The sequence below is a fragment of the Podarcis melisellensis genome, assembly GCF_964234715.1.
Source record: "Podarcis melisellensis genome assembly, chromosome: Z".
NCBI lineage: Eukaryota > Metazoa > Chordata > Lepidosauria > Squamata > Lacertidae > Podarcis > Podarcis melisellensis.
This window is the reverse complement of record NC_138547.1, coordinates 41725931-41751592: the sequence shown is the minus strand read 5'-3', so window position 1 is coordinate 41751592 and position 25662 is coordinate 41725931. Positions and strand designations below refer to the sequence as shown.

Genomic DNA, 25662 nt, shown 5'->3' with positions numbered 1-25662 from the left:
AGCGCTGTCCGGAGACACTTCCGGGTCACATGGCCAGTGTGACATCGCTGCTCTGGCGAGCCAGAGCCGCACACGGAAACGCCGTTTACCTTCCCGCTGGTAAGCGGTCCCTATTTATCTACTTGCACCCGGAGGTGCTTTCGAACTGCTAGGTTGGCAGGCGCTGGGACCGAGCAGCGGGAGCGCACCCCGCAGCAGGGATTCGAACTGCCGACCTTTCGATCAGCAAGTCCTAGGCGCTGAGGCTTTAACCCACAGCGCCACCTGTGTCTTAGTTTGTTCTAAGCTGCAGCATAGAGACTCAGCAGGATATCATCAGAAGTTCAAGTACAAAGTAGCAAACACACAAATCCATGATTTCTTGCATCACTATTGGCTAGGAACGTGTATGAACAAAGCATGGTATTCTTCTATTTGGCTATCACCCTTATTCCACTGAAATCTTTCCCCCACATTTTTTCCTTTGGAAATAACAATAACCCAAAAAATTCCTTTTAAATTATAACAGAAAATTAATGTCCCCCCCTTTTCCATAGTTATTATTTACATGGGTGTTCCATTTTTACTAATTTTTTGCTGCTCTTTCTGTTATTTATTTGTACTTTGCTGAAGTGTGAAAACAACATCAAGTATGCTATATTTTAGAGTCACTGCTGATGCTGCTCTTTTGCTGGTGTACATCAAGAGTCTCTGTGATTTCAGTGGAAGAATGAGACAGATCCTTGTTAATATTATCTGCCTATCACTGCAGCCTTCAAGCCACTTAGTCCAGAATAGCCCCATTTGCCTCCATGGGACTAGCTCAGAGAAAAGCAATCTGAAAAGCACAGCCTTTGTCAAGTACTAATTCCCTGGTGCAGTTATAAAAGCACTTTTATTCCCTCCAGCTTCCCCACTTCCACTTTTGGCTAGCTTTAAGCTGTTCTGATCTCTTAAATGTAGGAAGATATTAATAAAAGATGATTTAAACAATATGATCTGAGTTTTCCTTGACAGATTGTATGAGGCAATGGAAACTTTCTATTCTGGCACAGACAACTTTTAAAACCACTCAAAGGGCTGGAGAAACACATTTTTATAGTAGTAACTGAACTTTGTAGTATTATTTCAAGTAATGTGCTCTCTGCTCCCCGTCCATCCGTCCCACACTTGCACCAAACTGTTTCATGCTAATAGATGCAAGATACTGTACAAATAGTTCTTTGAATATTTTAATCCCATTTTTCTTATCTGAGCCATTGATTCATTCATCGGTCTGATTTATCCATTTGACTGCATGCTAAAAAGCTGTCCAGTTTAACTGACCCATTCATGCAGGTTCTCCTGCTACCAGGACCAAATCATCTCACTGGTCATTTCAGAGGATGTGATCCAGAATAGTGCCCAGCTGCACTTGTGAAAGACTTCTATCCTACCTCATCAATAGAAGTAATCAAACTTAATGGCTGGACATTTTTAGTAAGTTGTTTTGATGGGATGTAAAAAAACAAACAAACTAAACCCATAGCAACCTCTGATTCCCCTCTCCATGTAAACTAGAAGAGAACAGAATATTCTTGTTCACAAAGCTGTTTTCAGTATGATCCACACTTCACTTGTCCTAAAGCACAGGTCCAAGTGGTTTTGCATTTGCCCTGGCTCATTCTCCTGGGAAAACTTGCTGCCTGCCGCTGAACCACTCAGACCCATGTCTAGAAAGCACAGAACAAGCAGAAAATCTCTTGGCCCCTTTGTGTGACTTTTGCAGCCTATTTAATTCAGTTCAGAACCACTTTAACTGCCATGACTTCTTCCAAAGAACCATGGCAACTGTTCTGTGAGGGGGGAGAAAATTGAGTTCTAGGTTGCTAGCAGCTTTATAGAGCTGGATTTCTCTTATTTCCTAGATGAGAGCTATAAAAATGGATTTGAAACTGGTTTCAATGGGTGGTATTATTACTATTACTATTACTATTACTATTACTATTACTATTAAAATGTGTATACTGCCTTTATCCCTCGCTCTCATGGTGGTTCACATAATAAAATTACAATATATAAACCACAAAATACATAAAAAATAAGAAAAGTGACAAACCCCCTCCCGCAACACATTTAAAGGGGCCTGGTTGAAGAGGAACATTTTTGCCTTGTGCCTAAAGGGGTGTAATGAACCTGCCTGGGGAGAGTATTCCACAAAAGGGGAGCCACTGCAGAAAAGGCCCATTCTCATGTTCTCGAAGAGGCACACAATGAAAGGCCTCAGATGGTGATCACAGGGTCCAGGTTCATATGGAGAGAGGTGGTCCTTGAGATATTGTAGTTCTGAGTCATTTAAAGCTTTATAGCTCAAAACCAGCACTTTGAATTGGACCAGAAAACTAGCTGGCAGCCAGTGCAGTCGAGGCAGAATCAGTGTGATATTCTCAAACCGCCTTGCCCCAGTGAGCAACTTGGCCACCGAATTCTGCACTGGCTGAAGTTTCCAAACTGTCTTCAGATGCAGGACTACATATAATGTGTTGCAGTCATATTATAGACATAACCCCAGGAACAATTGGAAGTAGTAGTATGCTTGGCAGAGTGGTTTAAATGGTTCTTATCTGGGAAAGATGGTTGTGAGTGACCCTGGTTCTGCCGCCCTCTGTATTGGACATAAGCAAGCACCTGCAAAGTTGATTATATGGAAGGGTCCCAACAGAAGGCAACCCTTGTTTTGGGTCTCTTTAACTAGTGCAGCTTTAAATAAATACAGAAGGAGTAGCAAACCTGCTGTTGTGAGTATTTGAGAAAATCTACACACACCAAAAACTCATGGTCTCTGCCCAATTCTAATAAGGAACCATTGTAGTCAAGAGATGAGATCACTTTGTAAAGCAAACAAGCTTTAATGGACTCATGCCTACTAGGAAAGGGCAGCCAACGATCAAAGAGGAGTTTCTAGTGTGCAGCTGAGTTAACTTTGAAAATGTAATTTGCCAGTTGAGGGCACACCCCAAAATCCAGGACAGTTGCTGTGCCAAAGGGGTAATTTACCTCTGGTTCAGACAGCCTCTGAGTGGGGGAAAAGGGGCTTGCGAGATTTTGCTAAAATTGTCAAAGACAGTGAAGAAACCTGAACTGTAAGATCCCCCCCCCCCCCTGAACTGGATGGCTGCTCTCATTTCTGCCACACACACAATATCAAGGTGAAGAAATGGCCCTTCTAATAAATTTATTTAATTAAATTAGATCACTGATTTAGAACCCTGTGAAGTTCTCAGTCTGGCTCATAAACTCATAAACAATTATTACAGTAAGAATTTCATTCAGATCTGGTAACAAGAACAGAAATGACTGAGTGTCTCTGTGGTGCCAGGATTATTCAAGCCCTGCCTTTATCCTTGGTCTTCCTTGGTTTTGCCCTTTAACCTCCTCCTAGTCAACAAAAGTTCTTTGAGGTAGGTGCGGAGCTGAGTAGCTGGATCTTGCTCAACCCATGATAGATGTAAGTCTTCCAATTCAATATTTTGCTTTTCTAACGAGTGCATTTCAGTCAACCATGATCCATTTTTACAGGCTTTAATCATAAGACGGCAGTCCTGAGTGCATATTAGTGATAAAGTCCTAGTGAATCCTGAGGTGCTTACTTCTGAGTAAACATGTTTAGGATTGTGTTTACAAGTGTATCTAGCTGATATTTTTTAACGTCTTAGTTTATCACTCGCACCTGATTAACAAAACTTAAATGTATCAATTACCCCAAACTCCAATATAGAAGTCAGTCAGTCAGTCAGTCAATCAATCAATCAATCAATCAATCAATCAATCAATCAATCTTTATTGCAGCCAAAGACCAGACAGCAGAGTTAATAACAACAACATACAGCACAACTGCATAAAGAAGCGAATGTAATTAAAAATTCCCTATAAACTTATTTACATTAAAAATAACACTCCTTCAGCTAAAATCTGTATTCCGTAAATTAAAATCAGTACTCATTTTCTGGCCATCGCTGTCACCACAGCCTGTCTTGTCCTCGTTGCTATAAAACAGAATGTCGCAATAGGCCTGATGATATCCAGATCTTTATTGGCAAGAAGGTATTTAACATAAGTTTCCTCTGTGTGGCCAGGTAATTTCCTTAATAATGGTAAAATTAGCTCTCTTCGGGTATCACGGTACAACGGGCAGTATAGAAGAACGTACCCAATGGATTCAATCTCATTAGAGTTGCATGGATGTAATCTTGTTCAACTGGGATGTCATGATATCTGCCCTCTAGTAGTTCTAAAGTGCAAGCATTAAAACTGGCTCTGGAAAATGCCCAACAATACTTTAGGGTTATCCAGGGCACTTAAGTAATTTGCTGGACGGGAGCTTTGGGCTTTGTGTAGAGATTTATAGATTTTAAAAGATTGGGTAAAATCAGTTTGGAATTCTATGTCCCAGATTCATTCTTTGATTATATCTCTGGTGTTTCCCATTTCCAGTCTTAAAAAATATTCAAGAGAAAGGCCATAAAAGGACAGTTTTCTTGTAATGCCCTTCTACCATTTTGTTTGATAGTTACAATATAGAAGTCTTTTTGAGGTGTTTAAGTATAAGATAACTTGCATTTTAATGAACCAAAGCTGACACTTGTTTTTTATGGGGCATTAATTTCCGGGCAGATTGTATCCATGCTACCCATGCTATGTGGCTTTATAAGCACATTTTCAGACATAGGGAATGAAAAAAGCACATTTAGAGTCATATCTTTTGTTTCAAACTTGCTTATAATGTTAAATATAAAACTACATACACACACACATATATACATATATATATAGTTTTATATATTTATATATAATTATATATTTATATACGAATAGTTTCTAATGATAATTTTATTTGTCCCTTTCATACAAGAAGACTTGTCTTTGCTGAACACATTTACTTTCAAAGTATAGTTATATCATACATAAACTATAGATGCTCCAGTTTTCTAAATCTGCAGAACAAACCAACCAACCCACCCATCGTCTGCATTGCTGACAGTGAAGCTTGCTTTTGTGTGTGTATGTCTGCTACAATGATGTGTGGGAAGAAGGTTTTTCCGCAGCTGCCACTCCCTATCAAGAGAGAGGAAATTGATGACTCTGCACAAGCACCCTGCTGGTCATTGCTGCAGAGTGCTGAGTCACTGATATTATTTCCTGCTGATCTGCTTTCTCTGCAGCTCGCTTGAAAATGGCTTTAAGGTTAGTGAAACTAGGCTGGCATCAGCATCGCCTCAAAACCGACAACCTTTATGAGTCTGTTGAGACAATTAGATTCTTCCCCATATGCTTAGCTACCCTTCTTTTCAATTATTATTTTTTAAATTACATTGTCTACAAGGCTCTAGAGCACAGAAATGAATCTCTAAAAAGATAACTTTATCTCACTGTTGCTCACGGGTTTTTCCCCAGCCGTAACTCACAGGAACTCAGTTCCGGCACTTCTCAGGTGGGTGCCATTGCCATTATAAGAGAGCAAGAGTGGTGTTCGTGATGAGTTCTGGCACCTCTTCTTCTGGAAAAATAGCACTGCTGGTGCTGGTAACTTTCAAGTCTTGTTTTTGTAAAACTCTTTGCAAAACCCAGTTCACAATTTATATCCAGTACAGCTTAGGAATCTGAATCACATCAAACTGGAAAGGTGCTTTCTTCCATTATATATATTCCATCCCCATCTTAGGAGAAACAGTAGTAATTGGGAGGGATTATCACATGATGTATGGAAGTGAGAGCTGGACCATAAAGAAGGCTGATCGCCGAAGAATTGATGCTTTTGAATTATGGTGCTGCAGGAGACTCTTGAGAGTCCCATGGACTGCAAGAAGATCAAACCTCTCCATTCTTAAGGAAATCAGCCCTGAGTGCTCACTGGAAGGACAGATCGTGAAGCTGAGGCTCCAATACCTTGGCCACCTCATGAGAAAAGACTCCCTGGAAAAGACTCTGATGTTGGGAAAGATGGAGGGCACAAAGAGAAGGGGGCGACAGAGGACGAGATGGTTGGACAGTGTTCTTGAAGCTACCAGCATGACTTTGGCCAAACTGTGGGAGGCAGTGGAAGACAGGAGTGCCTGGCGTGCTCTAGTCCATGGGGTCATGAAGAGTCAGACACGACTAAACAACAACAAATCACATAGTATGCTGTGTACAGTTCTGATTGCTGCATCTCAAAAAGGATATTGCAGGGTTGGAAAAGGTGCAGAAAGGGGCAACCCGAATGATCAGGGTACTTGAGCATTTTAAAGTAAGGATTATGTTTGGGGAGTTAAGAGAGGGTGCAATCAAACTTTATTAAAGTTATGCATAAGAACATAAGAAAAGCCTCCTGGATCAGGTGAGTGGCCCAGCCTGCTCCTGCAATTGCCAACCAGATTCCTGTGGGAAACCCACAAGCAGGATTTGGGCAAAAGAACACTCTCCCTTGTGGTTTCCAGCAGCTGATATTCAGAAGCGTCCAACACTTGGAGTCAGAGCATAGCCATCATGGCTGGTAGCCACTGATAGCTCTCGCCTCTGTGAAATTGTCTAATCCTCTTTTAAAGCCATCTAGGTTGGTGGCCATCACTGCCTCCTGCGAAAGAAAGTTCCATAGTTTAACTAAGTGCTTTGTAAATAAGTTCTTCCTCCTCCTCCTCCTCCTCCTCCTCCTCCTCCTCCTCCTCCTCCTCCTCTTCTTCTTCTTCTTCTTCTTCTTCTTCTTCTTCTTCTTCTTCTTCTTCTTCTTCTTCTTCCCTGCCTATCTGGCTGGGTTTTCCAGCCACTCTGGTCAGCTTCCAACAAAATATTAAAAACACGATAAAACATCAAATATTCAAAACTTCCCTAAACAAACCCACCCTCTGAATCTTAGCATCCTGAATCTTCCAACATTCAGCTTCATTGGATGTCAATGTGTTCTACTATACAGTGGTACCTCTGGTTGTGAATGGGATCCGTTCTGGAGCCCTGTTCGCAACATGAGCAGAACGCAACCCGCATCTGCACATGCGCAGGTCACGATTCGTTGCTTCTGCGCATGCGCGTGATGTCATTTTGAGCATCTGCACATGCGCGAGCGGCAAAACCCGAAAGTAACCCTTTCCGGTACTTCTGGGTCGCCGCGGGATGCAACCTGAAAAGATATAACCTGAACCGAATGTAACAAGAGATATGACTGTAATGACAGAGGAAGGAAAACGTTTCTCTATCCACTTTCTCCATGCCAGGCATAATTTAAAAACTTTTATCATGGCAACTTTTTCTTGCCTCTTCTCTAAATTAAAAAGTCCCAAATACTACAACGTTTCTTTATAAGGGAGTCTATCATCCCCTTCATCATTTTGGCTGCCCCTTTTTGAACCTTTTCCAACTCTACAATATCCATTTTTGAAGTAAGGTGGCCATAACTGTACACATTATTTCAAATGCCGTTACAACATAGATTAGTGTAACAGCTTTATTATCCCAGCAGTTTTATTTTCATATCCTTTCCTAATGATCCTTGGCATGGAATTTGCCTCTTTCACCACTGTCATGCACTGGGTCAACGTATTCATAAAGCTATCTAGTATGACTTCAAGGTTTTGTTTCTGGTCCATTAGCACCAGTTCATATCCCATGAGTGTATATGTGAAGTTATGGTTTTTTGCCCCAACATGCAACACTTTACACTTGTTTGCATTGAATTGCATTTGCCATTTTACCTCCCATTCATTCAGTTTAGAGAGGTCCTTTTAGAGCTCACCACAATCTGTCTTTATTTTAATGACCCTGAACAATTCAGAATCATTAGCAAAAGGTTGGATGAGGCTGTTGAAGAGGCCAGGAATCATCTTGGCTGTGAGTCCTAGAACAGCTGCTTCCTGCCTTGCAGGCCTTTTCCCACCTGGCCTGGGAGGTTGAAGCCCTGACTGACTCCAGCTACACAAGCTGAGGCTGCTGAAGAAGCCAGAGACCATATTGGTTGTTCCTTTGTTCAGAAACAAGCCATTGAACCTGAGCATCCACAGCCTCCATGAACCACCATTGGCAGGTTTGGCAGCAACAGTAGCAGATACATTCTACGCTTAAAGTAATATTTTTAGTCTCTTGCTAATTATGCTGTTTTAAATGTGCATATTTGACTTCCTTTAGTAACGTTTTCTTTTGAAGATTTTTTTGGTTAACTTTGCTGTGTTAAATGTGTATTCTGTAGTTGACCTCCTTTGTAATGTTTTATTTCGAAATCTTTAAGATAGCATTTTAGTTTCCTGCTAATTATTTTTGCTTTGAATGTATACTTTATAGTTGACTTTCTCCTCTAATGTTTTATTCTAGATTGTTTCATTTGATGTTTTAATGTAAGTTGTGAACTACTTTGAGATTTTTTTTCTTTGAAATATAAAGCAGTATACAAAGGAAATTAGCAACAATAATAATAACACTGTGAAGAGCACCTTCCACACTCTGCCCCTGCCCAGCGCTGGTAGCGGCAAGGGATAGGTAAGCACACACTGTCCCCGCTTGGATGCACACCTGCCCCAGGCACCTGTGGACAGTACTATGCCCCTGGGAAGAGGAGCAGTACATGAGTCTATGATTCTATGCCATTGCTTGTGTGCTTAGTGGGTCTCAGCCTAGCAAGCAAAGTGAAAGAAATGGGGAAGAACAGAAGCAGCTACACATGGTGACAGGAGGAGGTAGATTCAGGGAGTGGGGGGAAGCTGACAGAGTGTGCTTTACCAAAAGGAACTCCCAAAACACTGGTGCGGATGCAGTGCCTCTGATTGCCAGTTGTTGCGCAGTAACTGTAAATGTGAGCTATCTCCATGCGCTGTTTGTGGGCTTCCTAGAAGCATCTGATTGGACGCAGTGCCTCTGATTGCCAGTTGTTGCGCAGTAACTGTAAATGTGAGCTATCTCCATGCGCTGTTTGTGGGCTTCCTAGAAGCATCTGATTGGCCATTGTGGCAAACTAAATCCTGGACTAGAAGGACTGTTAGCAGGACTCTTCTGCTGCTGTCATATTCATCTCCGTTCATTCGTTTTAGCTGTTTGAAATATATAAAATAATCACACCTGTGGACTGGTTGCTAATACTGTCTCTGAAGTACCAAAGTACTTCCCCATCCTGTCATTAAAAGACTTCCAAGTCATGTATGTATTGTCACCCCCATCAGGAATGGAAAAATATGGAAATGTGTTGTTATTTATAATGCATTCAGTTGGCTGCATTTCTAAAATAATTAGATTTGCTAGCTAACCTGACCTTAGCAGCACTGGATTGGTTTTGGAGAAAAATTAAATTTTAATCTAAATGTTAATTTTTTAAATGGATAAGCAGTTAGGAGCCACTCTAACAGACATTTCCATTGCATTGGGTATCAGTACCCCTGTCTGGATGTGTATTACAGAGCACTTACTCTACAGAAAAATGAGCTTCAGAATCTCATTTTTCCTTTTAATCATTGTTCTACCACAGCATGATTTCCGTCTCTTCTCACTTTCACAGGGAAGGTTGGGGACGTGTTGCCAATGAGTGAATTCAGACAAAGCTATGATTGAGGAATCCCCGCAAGGTAGGACTTGGCTTGTTTCAACTCAGGCTGATGAAAGTTGTAGTCCAAAACATCTGGAAGGCAACAAAGACTAGTGTACATTAGGATGTGTGTTTTATAGCATCTTAACTCTTTTTCATAGCAAGCAATATTTCTTTACAGTGAGTAAACTAAAAATAAAAAGGGTACCGTAGACCAGAAACTCAGAGCAAAACAGATTCAAAACTGTGACTGTTTCTTAAGGCAGCGGTGCTCATCTTAGCTTTTGTAATCTCTGTGGTAGGCTTTCCTCAGCCCTTTTAACACCACATCAATCCCTAACAGCTGCTTAGGTGGCCCTGTATCATGTACACATAATCAGTCTACAATATTTCCCAGCTTTTGTTGGCTGGAATAGTGAAACAGCCATATGGTGACTTTTTGGGGTGTGGTGACTATCCATGTGTGAAAAATGCTTGCAACTTACCTGCTCATTCACCCACTTGGTATGTTTTAATCTCTCCACTTATCTGTATCAGAGCATCCAAAAGAACGGACACTTCTTGTAAAACAGTGCCGTCCAGATTTTGTGGACCATGTCCCATCATCCCTAGCCATTAGCCACACTGGCTAGTTCCAATGGAACTGTAGTCCAACAGGCACACACCCCTGGCTACCACTGTCTCCTAAAAGATCACCCTCTGGTGACTTTCCCATCAGTTTGCCTTTTATCTCAGTGCCATACTGAGGTCTCAAATATCAAAAGTGGTGTAAGAACTCAGAAACTGGGAGCTGCAACATTGGCCCAAAGTCCAGCTCACAAGACCAGTGCAAACTGTACAGTCCACAAGTCTGCCCTAGTGAGAGAATGAATATATACTTCTCTCTATGACAGTGTGTGCCTTTCCACTGAGCAAATTGGCCCTGCTGTCTTGCCATGCTATCTTGTTCAAGGAAAAGAGATGAGCATAAAAATAGATCTTGTTAGATTTTCAGGCTCTAGGAGAGAACCGTAACCTAATCCCCTACATAATCTAATTTACACAGTGCTTTCTCGCAGCCTCTGTGTTGAGAACGGCAGCTTAGGCTTGGTAGCCATCATTTTTGAAGACTCACTAGCTGCATTTTAAAAACAACACAACAACTGATCCCCTGTTGTCTTGCAAATATGCAAGTTTGCAAAGTTTGTAGCACCTTAACTAGTTAGTTCAATCAAATCTGTCCTTTTGCCTCATAGATGTACAGAGTGTGCTGAGACCTAGTAGCAGCACCAAGGCAAGACTTCGCTGCGGACCAAATAAATGTAGTACTCTTTAAAACAGGCCTTCTTGGAGCCTTGTTTCCAGTCTCCTCCCAAATGTCCTCATAGAAATGCGTAATGTTGATCTTGTTAAAAAAGAAAATAAAAAATTGCCGGCAAATGTAGTAATGGCCAATAAATTATATAAAGTATTGCAACACACGCAGCACCAATGTGGCTGTTTCGATAGACTGTAATTGTTTTCCAGCTCTTACCTCGTCAGTTGCTCTGGCTTCCAACTGGGGGAGAAGTGAATAACAAGCCAATCAGCATGCAAAATATAGAACAGGGTGGCACAACACACGGCCATCAGCCAAATATGAGATTAACATGTGACTGTAGCAAAGAACAGGCAGTCTCTGCGTTCTGTCTTTTCAGTGCTGCTTAGAAGTGCTCTTCTTCTATTCTACAGTTAATCCATCAAAACAAATCATTCAGCTCCACAGGGTTAGCAGACATAGGGCTGTATCCAATTTACCCTTATTAGTATTATGATTAATAATGGTAACATGAATTTGATTTCTTACCTGCCCTGCACCAGAAGATCCAAGGATGTGTTGCAACAATTTAAATACAGTATTACAAAGTTCTACCCAAGAGCTGCAGTTTAAAAACAACACATGGAAATTAATGGACCTAAATTAGTCACGTCCATTAATTTCAGTGGGGCTTCTCTGGGTAGTATTAGCATTGACTACAACGCATAATCTCATATTGATTCTATCCTGGTTTATTCATTGCCACTGCATTTTATCTGATATACTTCACTTGTGTACGCAACAGCATGCTAATGTGCATGTAGGCCACACAGATCCAATTCATCTATGTGTGGTTTTGTGCATGTTCATCTTCACATGATTGTTTTCAGTTGAACTCAAATGTTTCTCATGTACACTAGTGGGAAGTGCTTGATGGGATGCATTTGACTGGGTGTTGTCACCTCTCCTCAAATAATAATTCCCCATTCACCTTGAGTTCCGGAAACCTGAAGTCACTTGCGCGCATTCATGCAGTTATTTGCTTAGCTGGGCATGTGGCAACTTCCCACCCCGATACAGGTTTTCCAATATACCAGACCTGCACAGAGCAGCAGGTTACAAACGTGTGTTTGTGTGAGTGTGTCTCTTATTCTTGGCTCCATCAGCAGCCCCCCAAGGTACTCCTTGCCAATGGAAGGAGGGGGTGTAGTAATAGACGGCACCCAGCAAAACGTCACCACAGCTGTAAAAACAAAACAAAACCATTCACACAATATGCTTCAGTACATCCACGTGATTTTATGTTCAGTACATCCATGTGATTTTATGTTGGATTTCCCCCCTTATGGCATTGTCCAGGAAATCTAGGAAATCATAATTAAATTCTGAGGAGGAAATTGTGGGCTGACCCTGGGATGAGGACAATATCATGTGGAACATGCAAAGAACATGTGCATATGAGATGTATAAAATCTTCTTTAAACTTCTTTGTGTGCATAGCCTCATATATACTCTGTGTGTGTGTGTGTGTGTGTGTGTGTGTGTGAGAGAGAGAGAGAGAGAGAGAGAGAGAGAGAGAGAGAGAGAGAGATCTGATTTACTTCCTATTCAAATACATTGAAGGAGGGGTTTGCTCAATGAAAACATTTGTTAGTAGCAGAAGCTGAGATCAGGGAAGAAGCAGGAAAGGACTGTACTGCATATAATACGAGGTTTGTTTAATAAAATAATTATGTTTAAAATTGGGGGGTCGTCTTATACATGGATAGTGCATAGGGGGGACGTGAGCCAGAGATTGTCAGAGGTTTTTGGGCATGTTATCAGTGGCTGCGCCAAGGGCTAGTGATGATTGGGTGTGTGAGTGGTAGTGTAGTTAATTCGAGTGAGCAATTTCCTTCATCCCCCCCCCAAAAAAACTCAACAACTCTGGGCAATCTCCCCCCATTTTCCTAATTTGTAGTCCCCAAAAATATACACGTGGGCAGAAAAATACGGTACTATACAAGGAAAAATATGGTACTTTTCCACACAGTGCCACAGTTTGCATGTTACAGTAAACCATAGTTTATCATGTGGACAAAACAAACCACAACCCTTACTATGAATGAAGCAATATGGTTTATTTTGCTCCAGATAAACTGTTATCAGTAAAATAGCAACAAACCTTATCAAAATTTGCTTAGGGCAAAACAAATCACAACCCCCAGTTTATCTATAATGCTAAGCCAGGGGTTTGCTTCTCCAACACTGATAACCTCCCTCTTGTGGGCGGATGGTGCTGGGTTTTGGTTTCATAAGGATCCACTCTTGGAAAATGAGTTTCATAGAATCATAGAATCGTAGAGCTGGAAGGGACCTTGAGGATCATCTAGTGCAACCTTTTGGTTGCTGCTGGAGTTACAGTTACAGTTAAGACAGTTACAGTTAAGACTAAAGATCCATTCATTTGCATTTGCAAAATGGGAAATGTGGTGGTTTTGCCTAAAACAGGAAACATTCAACTGGTGTGATATCTAATTAACTGCACTAGAAATCAGTTGGGTTGGGCAAGAGCTAGAGATTCTTGGAGTATGCATTGATCTGACTGTGCCGTTATTCTGATTTAGCATTGAACTCTCAAAAAGTTTCAAGTTTCCCAGCTAAAAGTGAGAATACCTTTGTTTCCTCCACATCCCAAATTTGGATTTCTTAGAGGAGTAAGGAGGTAGGTTAAAGAATAGAGAGAGTGTTTTCTGGAAAGGGGTGGATGGGGAGAAGTACCTTTGAACACTCACTTGGTTCATGTGCTGTCTGTCCATCTACATTCACCGGTAAAGAGAGCCCATTTTCCAAAATCCTGGAAACAGTCTTGCCAAGAGAGAGATCCTGTGTATGTGTCTGTATCTAGTTGTTTCAGAAGAGAATCTACTATAAAAGGAGTTAATTTATGTTAATGGTTTTGTCAAATTAAACAACTACACATACAAATTTACTTCCCTGAATTCATGGCATTACAATCTTCCCCATGGCAACACCGAGAGTCAGATATTGAGTGGCAAAGTTCAAATGGGTGAAAAAGGAAACAAAATAGTCTAAATATATTCAATTACCAGTTTCTTTAAAAAGAAAAGCAAGATAAACCTTTAGACAGTGTTTTCTGCTTGCAGAGTCCTTTATAATGTTTGTTCATTTTCTTCCCATTGTACTAAAATGTATATACAGAGAGTCCTTTTAATTTCCCATTATACTGTATACCAAAGCATTCATGCCTAATACTATTACTGATAAAGAAACCACAAGCATATTTGCAGAGACTGAATGTCTATAAAGAGACGATCAAGGGAGTCCCTTGAGAAAATAAAGTCCCATATCAGATTATGTTGTGAAAAGGCTGGAACTAGTATGCTCAGCTCAATTACAGAAGTGTGTGTGTGTGTGTGTGTTTTTTAAAGAGAGTCAGTCCTGTTTTATATCACACAATTATTTTCTTAAGCCTAGGAACATTACATAAATTAAAATTTAAGATAATGGTCATTTGGCACAAAACAAGCCCTATGAATGCTTTGGATAAAAATTAAAGAGGATTTAGCAAGATAATCAGTTAATATTCTGTGGACTTTTGCATCCAAAGTAAAAGCTGAGAGATGTAGTGGCCGTATTGGCATGTTATATCATTTAGCGTGAATGGAAATATCACTTTCATTTTGCTGATCTCCCAGTGCAAGGCAGGACCAACAAACTATGATCCTTGGCTTACCAAATTAGCCATGTGACACCCAACTATGTCCCCGCTGGTACAAAAGGATAAAATGGGAGAGGTGTTATTGAATCACAGACTTGTAGAGTTGGAAGGGACCCTAAGGATCATCTAGTCCAACCCTCTGCAATGCAGGAATAGGCAGCCGTTCCATACAGGGATCAAATCTGCAACCTTGGCGTTATCAGAAACATGCTCTAACCAGCTGAGCTATTGGTTAGTTTTTGTTTTGGTTCTTGCTTTTATTATGTATTTTGTGTTTGGAGGAAGGGCGACATACAAAGTTTAATAAGAATAATAAAAAATAGTGTCGGCAGATTTATCTCTGTAATAAATTTATTGTGTGGATTGTCAGCATTTTTTAAAAAAAGCAACGGCAACCTCTGTGCAAATATTTTTTTAAATCAAATGGAAAAAGAGAGGGGGGGACCATGCATAGTTGCAAAGCTCACGGGTCACTCATTATCTCTGCATTATATGTGCATATGCTTGCATACATATACAGTGGTACCTTGGGTTAAGTACTTAATTCGTTCCAGAGGTCTGTTCTTTACCTGAAACTGTTCTTAACCTGAAGTACCACTTTAGCTAATGGGGCCTCCTGCTGCCGCTGTGCCACTGCTGTGCGAGTTCTGTTCTCATCCTGAAGCAAAGTTCTTAACCTGAGGTACTATTTCTGGGTTAGCGGAGTGTGTAACCTGAAGCGTATGTAACCAGAAGCATATGTAACCTGAAGCATATGTAACCCGAGATACCAATGTATAGCAAAAAAACAACAACCCAGATAGACTGAAGTTTTAACAGTGTAAGTGGCTCCAATAAAAATGGAAAGTAAAATGTCTTCTGACAGATGTGAGAGTTTTATGGGCACCTCCCAGTTATTGTAAAATCCCATCTTGAGATGACCTAGCATGTGACACCATCTTGTAAGACATAGTAACTACAGTGGTACCTCTGGTTACATACTTAATTCGTTCCGGAGGTCCGTTCTTAACCCGAAACTATTCTTAACCTGAAGCACCACTTTAGCTAATGGAGCCTCCCGCTGCCGCTGCGCCGCCAGAGCATGATTTCTTTTCTTATCCTGAAGCAAAGTTCTTACCCAAGGTACTGTTTCTGGGTTAGCGGAGTCTGTAATCTGAAGCATATGTAACCTGAAGTGTATATAACCCAAGGTACCAATGTACTAGATCCCCCAGAAAATGCATTGGACACAATGTTTTGGGAAGTTCTCTTGCAAAAGGAACACCATGGAAGAACCTACTGCTTCTTGCTCTTCTCTCCACTCCTGCTTAGGAGATGGAACAACACTTGACCACACAGCAAGTGGATTCCTCCCCTTTGCACTGGAAGCCACGAATCCTAAGAAATCCTGTTCCTGCTTTGGCAGATTTCGAAAAGCATTTATTAGTTTTGAGGTAATGTGATTTCAGCATTGGAACTGCAGAAAAGAACATATTTAAAAAATGCATGTTGATGGTTCCTCTTTCTCCCTCTCTTGCTGTTTAAAAATATAAGAGCTTAGCTAAGTACAGAAGGTAGAACAGTGTCTCAAAGTTGCTTGCTGATGTGAGTGCTGTGAGTGTTTGTTCTTATAATGCCGCAAAGCAGGCAACATAGATGCAGTGAAATTTCATGACTTCCAAGTGAACTCTGCCTCCATGTCCTGGAGTCATTTTAAACTGTCCAACTTACTTAGCATCTCTGGGGTTCTGAAGCCATCTAGAGTATTGTACAGAGAGCTGATAGCACCTGACCTCTTATGTTCCTCGCTGCTATCTTCTGCAGACTGGGAAACATTAATTTGATTATGCTGCTAATGAATCCTTTTTTTATGTACTTGTGGTTATTATGTTATGTTTTTAGTGTGTACCCATATCCTACATGCAAGGGGGGGGAGTGACTTTGCTATATTTGAATGTGTGTTTAAATATAACAGGTGCCTGCAGCAGGGAACACCTGATTGACTGGTGTTTCATAGATAGATAGATAAGTATTTTATTACGACTTTTATTATTTATATGCTGTCCATCTGACTGGGTTGCCCCAGCCAATCTGGGCAGCTCCCAACAAAAAATAGTAAAAGCACAATATAACATCACACACTAAAAACTTACCTGAGCATGGCTGCCTTAGGTGTCTTTTAAAAATAGCATAGCTATTCCGCAGGGCTGATGTGACTGCCAAAAAAGCCCTCTGCCTGGTTCCCTGTAACCAGACTATGGTTTCGGAGGGCGTACGAACATGCTGCTTGTTCACATTAAACTCCAGTTTGTTTAAAACAATAGTTTAATGTTACATGTGAACCAAGCCACAGGGTTTGGTTCACAAGTCCAAGACTATCCACTAAGCTTCATGGCTGAGTCAGGATTTGAACATAGGTTTCCCAATGCAAGGTACTACCTCAGCCTAGCTTTCCACACAGCGTTGTATTGAGATGGAAATGGGATGATGATGATAATGAGAATAATAATGAGAATAATACAGTGGTACCTCAGGTTACATACGCTTCAGGTTACAGACTCCACTAACCCAGAAATAGTGCTTCAGGTTAAGAACTTTGCTTCAGGATGAGAACAGAAATCATGCTCTGGCGGCGCAGCAGCAGCAGGAGGCCCCATTAGCTAAAGTGGAGCTTCAGGTTAAGAACAGTTTCAGGTTAGGTACGGACCTCCGGAACGAATTAAGTACTTAACCCGAGGTACCACTGTATAATTATTTATTATTTATTATTTATACCCCACCCATCAGGCTGGGTTTCTCCAGGCAGTCTGGGTGGCTCCCAACCGAATATTAAAACACAATACAGCATTGAACATTAAAAACTTCCCTGCCTCCAGGGCTGCCTTCAGATGTCTTTTAAAGGTAGGATAGTGGCTTATTTCCTTGACATCTGCTGGGAGGACGTTCCATAGGGCAGGCGCCACTACCAAGAAGGCCCTCTGACTGATCCCCTGTAACTTCGCTTCTTGCAGTGAAGGGAACCGTCAGAAGGCCCTCGGCGCTGGATCTCAGTGTCCAGGCTGAACGATGGGGGTGGAGACGCTCCTTCAGGTATACTGGGCTGAGGCCGTTTAGGACTTTAAAAGTCAGCACCAGCACTTTGAACTGTGCTCAGAAACGTACTGGGAGCCAATGCAGGTCCCAACGGCCACACCCAGTCCCCAGTCTAGCTGCTGGTTTCTGGATTAATTGGAATTACTCCCATGTATGCTATCTCATACATGAGACTCCAAGACTTTGGCTACCTCATGAGAAGAGAAGACTCCCTGGAAAAGACTCTGATGTTGCGAAAGGGGCGACAGAGGATGAGATGGTTGGACAGTGTTCTCGAAGCTACCAGCATGAGTTTGACCAAACTGCAGGAGGCAGTGGAAGACAGGAGTGCCTGGCGTGCTTTGGTCCAGGGGGTCACGAAGAGTCAGACATGACTAAATGACTAAACAACAACAACAATAACAAATGCTATCTCTTGGAAGGAGGACAAATGTGGTGAACAAATAAGACTAGCTAGTTTAATCTAAAAGTTCTGGCTGCCTGACTACACAACATATACTTTTTTAAACAAAAAATCCTCAGCTTTTCATTTAGCAGACTTCTTGGTGCATCCTGAATTGTCTGCTATGATGTCACCACATAAAAATAGGCCGTTTGGAATGCTGCATTGGAGGGAGCCAGTCCCATAGTTGACTCCCACATTCCATGACAGCTGAATTCCAGTCGTACTTTATCAGTAGCTGTCTTGTACACTGGTTACAATGCCTTGGGGATAGTTCTAAACTAATTCATATTCTCTTATTTAAACCTCGAACTCATTCTTGATTTAATTGCTGTAGTGTGAGACATTTGAATTTGTAGCTGCCTGGAATTGGTTCGGAATTCCCCCCCCCCCCAAGAAAACCACTTTCCCATGTTGATGCTCTTGGGCCACTGTGTGTCACTGTCTGAGGACACAACTTCTTATTTGTTGGGTCTCTGAAGAGTCAGGGCAGCAGTATTTCAATATTTGTTTGCACTCAGATGATTGAAGTTGTATTTTTGCTGTTTAAATACCAGTATTTAAAATACAAAAAGCTGCCATCGCCACCTCACTGCCTCTGTTTGCTTTCCCATTATGTTCATGCAAGATTCCATTTTCCTCTTTCTTCACATTATCCAGGTCTATAACAAACCCCATCTGAACCTTTTATCCACCCACTAAGTCCAGATTAATTTATTGCATTCCATACAGCTCTCTAACTGCTTCTTCTAAATGTGTGATGGGGCTTAGAGGTGTGCAAAGGGATTCAGAGATAAGGAGGGGGAGACGTTTCCCAATTCCATCTTGCAGTGAAAGGTTGAGTTATAATACTATTGCCTCTGATTTTTGTTACACGTGGCCATGGAATAAGACGCAGGACGAATGACTGATTAGAGCTCATGTTTAGCTAAATTAACATCTCAAGTCCTTTTTTATGGCTAAATCTCAGTTCTTCATAATCTAAAAGCAAATATTTGCCTTTAATATCTCTGATTTATGCATAGAATACCATGTGCTGTTCATTTCCCTCTTAATTATTATTATTTCTTTAAAACCGCTTTCAGGCAGAAAGTCAAAGCCTGCTGTGTTTTATATTATACTCTGCAACTCATTTTCCTCCCCCCCCTAAATGAAACATCTAATTAATCTATGTACTGTGAATGCTTTCTGCTTAAACTCTCCATGCTCATAAAAAGAGCTGGACAAAAGTATAAAATGTAGCTAATTTGTTACAGCTAAGGGGAAACAGTGGATGTGAAATTATCTTTTTATATTCCCAAATGTCTCTGCAGATTGGGGGTCAGTGCACCCATCGCATAAAAGAACTAAATGAAGGAAATGCCAACTGAAGGAAATTTGAAGAGGCCCTTGATATTCCACTGGAAGTGGAATTCTCCCTATTAAGAATTATACAATAGCATATTGTTGATTTTCTGTAATTTATTACTTTATTTTTAGCAATAACAAAAAAAATCCAAGCGCTTTGATTTTTTTCTGTTGTCACCATTAAGGATCATTTTGATCCTTATCCTTGCAGAAATGAGAGATAATTTTGATTTTGCAACCCTTTAGTAGCAAAGCCAATTATCTTCAGAACTTTGAAAGTTCTTACCTGTCCTCATTATAGCTGCACACCACCGAACAGGTAAATGCTTTAAGAAGCCTCACTTGCAGTCTGCAGCTCACTTAACTGAACACTGTGAATTAAGATTATTTAATCCACACCTACCTGGCTTTGTAGCTCAGATCTGTCAGACTGATAAGATGTATATATCAGTAAGTTATTCCAATGAGACAGGGTCAAGGGGTCTTGATTTGACTGAGGCATAAATTTATGCTGCAACCATTGTTACTTTTGTATTATTCTCATATCCTGTTATTTGTTTAGAAAGCATGCAGCCCAGTTCTGTGCATGATTACTTAGAAGTAAACCTTAGAGAATACTATGGAACTTACTCCTAAGTAGATACACATAAGAATGTGACCTTAAAATAAGTTCCCTTCTAGTGGCCATATCTAGGTACTGTTGCATCCATGCTGCTTCGATTCACCATTTCTGTTATGTACTCTGAGATGAGTTACTACACTTAAGTGCTTTCCTATGATTAAATCCCAACTAAGCTCATTGGAATTGACTTCCAATCATGTTTGAGATCTTGTCATTGTCATTTTAATTTTTTTTTGGGGGGGGGGTCAATGGCATTAAGGTAGTACTTTGTTAAAAATCATGAAGGTTTGAAGCATTACACTGAAATCCGGAGTTGCAATGTTCAGTTCAGTGCACTGCTGTAAATGTACTTTGTGACCTTGGACAAATTACTTTGGCCTCAATCAGAGATGGCCACATTCAACCAGATGTGGCGCTGGTGAGAATCATGCACAATACATATGAGAAGATACACTTTCTTTTCTGCATTGAGAGACATGTGAGCCTGTTCTCCTTTGCCTGCATTCTGCATGGCAATGAGAGCTTTTATGCAGTTATGTGCATACTGCCCCTTTCAGTTTGCACCAGCACTCCCATGTATAGGTCACCATGTGCTGATTTGCACATGGAGAAGGCAAATGGTAGTGACTGCTGGTGAGCTTTCTGTCTTATCCTGTCTTATCCAGTTCTGTGGGATCTGTTCCAGCTATTGAGGCCGTAGGATGTTGACATTGTGCTTCAAAGTGTCCATTCCACCTCTTGACCCTTGCCTATCCTGGCTTGTCCATTCAAGCTGGCAAGTGGGGGGGATCTAGTCAGGGGAAGTCCAGGTGATGGTTAACACATAATTTTGGTGCTGGGTTGTCCTAACTGTCTTGAATGAGGAAGTACTATGCCCCCTCCTGGAAAAACCCTCCCTAGACCCTGAGGTGTTGATAACTATCGTCCAGTGTCTAATACCACCTTTTTGAGTAAGGGGCTCAAGCAGACAGCGGCAGTTCACCTAAAGTCACTATTGGAGGAAACAGATTAGCAGGAACCATTCCAGGCATTCCTGCCATTTTCAGGCATGTGTTGGGCATAAATTCAGCCATGTTCACCCTGACATAAGAGCTCATTCAAGGGAGAGACAGGAGGAGTGCAACCCTACTGCTACCATTGGATATCTCAGTGGCTTTTGACACCATTGACCATAGTCAATGGAGCATTTCTGTTGGGAGTTGGAGGCACTGTTTTACAGTGGTTCTGCTCCTTCTTGCATGACCGTTACCAGAGAATAGCATCAGGGGACTACATGTCTACAGCTCTACTTTTCCATTAAATCTGAGTCAGGGGAGGCCATGCATAAGCTGAACACATGACTGGATACAGTGGTGGAGTAGATGAGGATCAATACATTGAAGCTGAGTCCTGCTTCACTATGGGTAAATGATTCCCAGGTCTGCCTGTTCTAGATATGGTTACACTCCCTCTGAAAGTGTAGGATGTTCTTGAAACCATATTTATCCATGGAGGCCCTTATGGCCTCTATGGTAAAAAAAAAATGCCTATCAGCTGGTACATCAACTGCACCCTTTTCTGGACATGGATAACATGGCCACTGTGATGTGTGCATTGCTATTAAATCATCATCATCATCATCCTCTACATTTTTTCGTGCAAATAGGACCTGGGGCAAGTTTTGACTTGCATAGTTGACTGATCAGTGCATACTATTCTCAACCCTTCTGTTCATTGGCAAGATAGGTTCAGGATTATGGTTTTTCTGTTTTCAGATACCATGTTTATTTTTTATTTTTTTTAAATCATATTTATTAAGGTTTCCAATAATAACAAAATAGAAAAGATAGAAAAGATAAAGAAAAGAAAGAAAGAAAAAAAGACCAATTTTAAACCCTTATTTTCATAACCTTCTTTCTGGGACTCCCTCCTTCCCCTCCCAGCTGTATTCCCTTTTCCCTATGTTGGTTCCACAAGTTCTCATTCCCCATTTATGCCTAATGTGTTGTACCTAATAACCAATTTAAATTACAGTCTTAACGTCGCTCCTCCTCTTTAACAAAATAGAACAAAAGATTTCCCCCCCATCTTTAACAAAGTGGAACAAAAGATTTTTCCCCCAAGATCTACCCCATTTCCTTCCACGAGTTCCCCCTTTTTCCCCCCAAAACATGTTAAATCAAAATGCCAAAGTTGTATAAAAAGATAGAAGATAGAAGATAGTAGAAGATTCCAAAAGTTGGTTACATAGCCTTTGGATTCTAAAATTCCCCCTCCCTTCCCCGGTTTGGATTCCCCATATCCATCAATCAGTATATTGTCAGCCTGGAGGTCTCAAGTCCACAGCCAAGTTTTTCTCAATCCATCTTGCCGGTTTTCTTTAGATTGCTTGTTTTAATAATGTTTAATTTCAAGAGTCCAGTTTAATCGAGGCCTTTAATTTCCCTTGGTCGTTGTTGCTCCTCCCATTGTTCTTGCTGTGGCGTAGTTGGTCCTTAACTCTTTTGCTTCTTACTTTCTCAGGTTTCTGTCATGTTCAGCTGCAAAACCATTCTTATTCTGAAATCTAGTATCTCTGCAGAGGTTTGTTATTCAGGAACAAAAACTTACGTCCAGTTCCTAGCATACTTCAATAGAAAAATTCTATTATGTTGTCACCTCTGTAGACACAACAATATTTCAGTTTTGCTACTTTCCCAGGAGCTAATACCAATACACATCCCAGAGTAGTTTTCCACATACGTCGCTTGTAATGTCCCACTGCCCCTCTAGGGGGATTGCCATAACTTTGTGTCCTCTCATCCAACAGTCAAATTGTTGTTTCGTTTTTCACCCGACATTTTGTATCCATATTTATATCCAATTGTATCAAAATTAGCCAGCAAAATACTTGTAACAGAGTCCTCTTTGTATTCTCACGATTTGACAGCTACTTTGACAGCTGTCAAACTCTCCATCTCTCTCCGCCAGGTTCTCGGAATCGCCCCGGTTCCCAGGGGGGGTTGCCATTTCCCTCTCACCTTCGACTTTTCTCCTCCAGCACAATTCTTGTGATAGTTCCATCGTGGAATTTTATATTTTTTATCAACAATAAACTTCTGAATTGATCTTGGTTTCTCAGTCCTTGTTTTAGCATGTTTACAATCAGGGAGGGGACTGACTTCCTTTTTAGATCCCCCCCCCCCCCCGCTCGTACCGAATCCGAAAAAAAATTCCTTTTTTTTCTCCTTTTGTACCCGGTTACCCAATTACTCACGGGTTGTTGTTAAATGTCCGAATTTCAATTGGAAAAAGCCAGCGCTCTCCGTCGAATGGCTTGCGGCTGCGCTCGGCAGGGGAAGCGATAGACTCACAGTACCACGCCGCTCCCTGGCACCTGATCCGTAGCCTTTAAAAAGGCTCCTTCACGAGTCGGGAGGGCGCTGACGGTACCAGCCGAGTCCCCATGTCCACGGTCTCCGTGCCCGTGGTTTTTGAGGGTCCCCGCGTCGCCGGCGCGGTAGGACCCAGCCCCTGCCAAGCCGGCTCCCTCCGGAGCTCGGAGGGAGTCCGCCATTCGGCGATGGCGCCGACCCGGAAGTCTACATTTTTTCGTGCAAATAGGACCTGGGGCAAGTTTTGACTTGCATAGTTGACTGATCAGTGCATACTATTCTCAACCCTTCTGTTCATTGGCAAGATAGGTTCAGGATTATGGTTTTTCTGTTTTCAGATACCATGTTTAAAGGGGGGTGGGGGAGATACTGCAGTACCTCCAAACCCAATTCCTTTGGGTTGACAGATGTTTGGTCTGTGGTGGATCTCAGCTTGAGAATATGAAGAACCAATAAGCTGTTGACATCACTGAAATATTTAGAAGTGAAATGTCTGTCTCACTACTAAAATTCATAATGAGCACTGAGGGGAAAAGAATTAGATAAATGCACAGTATGATGAATTGTATCAGCAGAATTCCCTCCCTCCTTCCTTAATGGGATTTTGTCAAGAGTTTTGCAGGAGGCACCAGCTGATCCTTAATGCCTTGAGAACTTAGCATTTGAATTCTTTACTGTGTTCAAAAGCAATTTAGGAAATATTACCATAGCAAGAAAGATGCTCCAAAACAGTAATATATGAAGTCTCAATGGGATTGCTTATTTGCAGGGGAAGCTCTCACAGTAAAAAATACTATAAATCCTATATAAGTCAGTAAATGAGTAAAGAGAAGACAAAATAATTATCAAGATAATGTTCAAAATCCTTTAAGTACTCTGGGATTACAGTAGAATTCAATTTATCTGAACCAAGGCTATCTGCAACCCATAGAAATTTAAAGAATATGAAAGTCATTTAGTTTGACATTTTTTGAATGAAGTATGATCCAGGAAACCCAGATTTGTTACGTTATTGCTATGCATATCGTACCAAAAGAGTATTAAAAGAGTTGCTGGAACACCACCAAGCCTGGATAACCTCCCTCCTGAACTGGAAGCCCTAGATTGTATCCAGCTAAATTTTACTCAGAGTAGCCACATTGAAATCAATGGTAGTCATGCTCGTAAATTTGGTGCACCCATAACGCACCATTTCTTCATCACAATAGAGGTCTCTGAATAGATACCTTTCAACTTTTCTTGCCTAAAGATTAGAGAGTAAAATCTGATTCATAACGCCCAAGCCCAACACAAAGCAAGCCAAGGTACAGAAAGAGCAGACTGCTGAGCTGCAGGAGTTGCCCCTTTGCACATGTGAATTAACTTTGGATTAGGGGGAGGATAATTTTTTTAATGGAAGTTTGAAAGTGGGACATGCCAAATAGCATCTTTCATGCTTTTTAAGTGCCTTAAAATGGAGGGAGAGGGGTTTCCAGTGTCAGCTAGGAATGTACTATATTTTCCGCTCCATAGGGCACACTGGACCATAGGGCTCACCTAGTTTTTAGGGGGGGAGATAAAGAAAAAAAATATTTATTCCCACCCCCAGCCCCAAAGAGCAAAGAAGGCAAGACAGCGAGCGGGATCCATCCTGCTGGCTGTCTTGGCTTCCTGTTTAGCCATGCGCAACCTCTCCAGCCGGGAGAGGCTGTGCGCGGCTTCGTTTTTAGCCGCGGGGCTGGGGCAGGGGAAGCCCGAGCTTCCCCCAACCCCAGTCCCCAGGACAGGTCCAGGAGCGGAGGCAAGATTGTGCGCAACCTCGCCGCCGCTCCCCCGGAGCTTGCGGGGCTGCCCCCAGAACAGGCTGTTATTTGCAAGCCTTCAGAGCCCGGCGGGAAGTCCCGCCGGGCTCCGAAGGCTTACGGATAGATGCCTGAAGCCCGGGGAGCACAGTGGGAATTCAGGCTGCAGGCTGCTATCTGCAAGCCTTTGGAGCCCGGCAGATAACTTGTCAACTGTGCGATCTGGCTCAGAATAGTCAGAACCTCTCCCCCAAATCACTCCAATTTGTTTCATAATGTTAGGTATACACAGAGCTGCTGCACAACCCTCATATCTGTTCACAGGATGCAATATGTGTTTACTAATATTATTATATCACAATGGCATTGTATGCATTCTTCAGCATGCAGATGAAGGACTGATATCACTGTCAGCTGACTGTGTTTTTACCTAAAAGAAAAAATGCACTGTTTGTAGTCTGTGTATATGCAGCTTAGGGGTTATTCTGTATTCATTGCTATCCCTTGGGGCTCAGGTGGCCTTGGTAGCATGGCTTCCATCAGCTTTGGCTG

General features: G+C 41.6%; 1 protein-coding gene across 1 annotated transcript in view; it reads left to right on the top strand.

The window, feature by feature from the left end:
* The window catches only part of LOC309362143 (uncharacterized protein), a gene marked incomplete at its 5' end in the record, with an annotated part of 156393 nt that overhangs the window by 117521 nt on the left and 13210 nt on the right, over positions 1-25662 (top strand). The window contains 2 exons of the transcript XR_014164802.1: positions 9470-9536; positions 10732-12364. Of the gene's footprint in view, positions 1-9469; positions 9537-10731 lie in introns of the transcript that reaches the window.